Source organism: Myotis davidii, unplaced genomic scaffold (assembly GCF_000327345.1).
Source record: "Myotis davidii unplaced genomic scaffold, ASM32734v1 scaffold238, whole genome shotgun sequence".
In the NCBI taxonomy this organism is placed as follows: domain Eukaryota; kingdom Metazoa; phylum Chordata; class Mammalia; order Chiroptera; family Vespertilionidae; genus Myotis; species Myotis davidii.
The window spans coordinates 2,203,472-2,205,864 of record NW_006293779.1 but is presented as its reverse complement, the minus strand read 5'-3'; the positions used below and the strand labels follow the sequence as shown (position 1 = coordinate 2,205,864).

Genomic DNA, 2,393 nt, shown 5'->3' with positions numbered 1-2,393 from the left:
TTGCCGACCACTGGCCTAGAGCCACCTCAGCGACCTGTTGGCATATGGTGGTGAACAAATTGGCACAGGGAATAGAGTCCCGTGAGGGCCGCAGCCAGAGGAGCTGCACCCGCAGCCTTGCACGGACGTGTGTCACACACCAGCGGCGGGGAACCCAGGTCCAGTCTGGCCATCAGAGCCTTTAAGAACACCAAAAAAATGAATGAAGGATTTTTTTTTTAATCAGAGAACACAAACCCTTTAGGAAAATAAAAAGAATTAGAATATAAGAAATTTTAGATTATTGGCATACAGCCCCACTAGAGACCTGAAGAATAGACAACTTATTCTTCAAAGTCCTTTCTAGACTTATAACACTAGGCACTAAAAATAGCTTAAATATTCAAGCTGTTGACCTTGCTCATGTTGGTAACTTCTTGTGACCTGTCTGTTCATTGGTGGCTGACCATCTTGTTCTCACTATGTCGCCACACTCTGCCTGTTAATTTCAATGGAAAGATGAAATGAGCCAGTGATAAGTGGAAAGACTTTTATCAGCTGAGAGAATCTTTCCACACTAATAATGTTCCCAGGACTTGACTAGCGGGTTCTCACTTGTCCCCTTCAAGGTCCTGACTGCACTGTGAGAGCCTTGTGACCAGAGATGTGTTGATTACCTGCATGGGAAGAGAGAGGGTACAAAGTCAGGTGAGGGGAGCCAAGAACTCCCCTCTCAAGTAAGGATAGAATATTTCCAAAAACTCTCAGAAATGAATTCTTTACGTGAAAATATTCCATTTCCAGGTTGGATCATGTGACCTACTATAAATTTACTTCATGGAACAGCTGGGCTCCAAAAGTGCATGCAAACCAAGGTACCCAACTCTTTTGAAAACCTGCCGAAGTAAAAAAAAACAAAAAAAAAAACGCTCTAGATGGAGCACATACACTCTGGTTCTCTCCATCCTAATTAAGTCTGCCTGTCCTGTTGTATTACCTGTCTCGCTCTTGTCGGCATTTGTGCAGATGCGTGAGGGCACGGGACCTAGCCCTGAGCTTTGAGGGGTGTCAAATGGGCACAGAGAGCAGAGGGAGCACTCACTCCCTAGATCTGAGACAGAGAAGCTGCAGCTCAGAGCTGGAAAGAGAAAATGTGATCCCAGAACCCAGTGGCTATCCAGAAGTAGGGCTGGTGAAGCTTGAAAGGGGACGGTCCAGGAGTCACCTGGAAGGTGAGGGGACTTAGTAAGATGATGGACTCCATGCGGAAGAAGTGTAGCCGTCCACGGATGAAAAGGATGGACGGGGAGCTCAAGGGGAAGCACAGCTGAGTAACAAGGAAGAGTCACGAAATGTCCTCAGGTTGGGAAGGACTCGGTGGAGAGAAAGATCATTAGGGAGGCCTGCCGTCCTGGTTTGCCCTCAATGAAGAGATTTACTGGCATGTGGAACTTTGGAGCTAAAACTGATCAAGTCCCAGGCAAACCCGGAGTTGGTCATCCTACAAAATGAGAAGATAACACTGTGGGGTGGAGTGAGATGATAATGACCCTAGAGGAGGCGGAGAGGCTCACTTGGAAAGGGGGACGGACGCATTCTAGACACCATTGTATTAGCGCATTGTATTCCCCTGTCTTGGTTCGCAAAGAACATTTCAGTTTATGAATGAAAGAAACACACTCCCGGTTGCCCAGTGGGCTCGGCACAGGGCTAACGTCTTGGTGTCTCCCTCATTTCATGCTCCTAGTTAGCTCAGTCCAGGTACGAAGAGCCTTCTGGTCACTGACCTTCCCGCTCTCAGCTCTCCAACTCCAGGTCCAGCTTTCACTATCTTAGTCCTCAGCCTCTGACAAATAAAGCCCTAAGCCAAGGCCCCAGACCTGGTCTCTGTTTTGGATAAAACATTCTCCCAAGTGCTACCTGGGAAGGAAATGCTCAGTATGGCTTGTGTTTGCTAGGATGTCCCCCAACCTTTTCCCGCTCCCACCTGGCCACATCCTCAAATCCCTCTGACACTTCACCTTACCCAGCCTCCCCCACCCTGGGTCCACTTCTTTTAACAGTGGTTTCACAGGACCACGGTGCAGACACATAATGCCTTTTCAGGACATCTTAGAATTTAGGAAATTCTCCAAAGCTGATGAACCTCTCCCCTTAGAAGCAAACAGGGTGTCTTGAAAAGACAGGACCATTCTCTCATCTGTAAAATGGGTATATGATGCCTACCTCCCTGTGTCACCCTACTTAAATTAGAAGGGTAAAGAAAAACAGTTTGGAGAGAAACTAAGATGGCGGCAGAGATAAACACCGGGAAGTTAATGCCGCTCACAACAATTGATTAATACCTCAGAGAAATAACACGGACTTCATCCAGAACCACAGGAAGCCTGGCTGACTGTAAACTCTACAACTAG

At 47.3% G+C, this 2,393-nt stretch overlaps 1 long non-coding RNA gene across 1 annotated transcript in view; it reads right to left on the bottom strand.

Annotated features, from left to right (window-relative positions):
* Positions 1–2,393, bottom strand: part of LOC107183703 — a 24,450-nt gene that overhangs the window by 9,891 nt on the left and 12,166 nt on the right. The window lies entirely within an intron of this gene.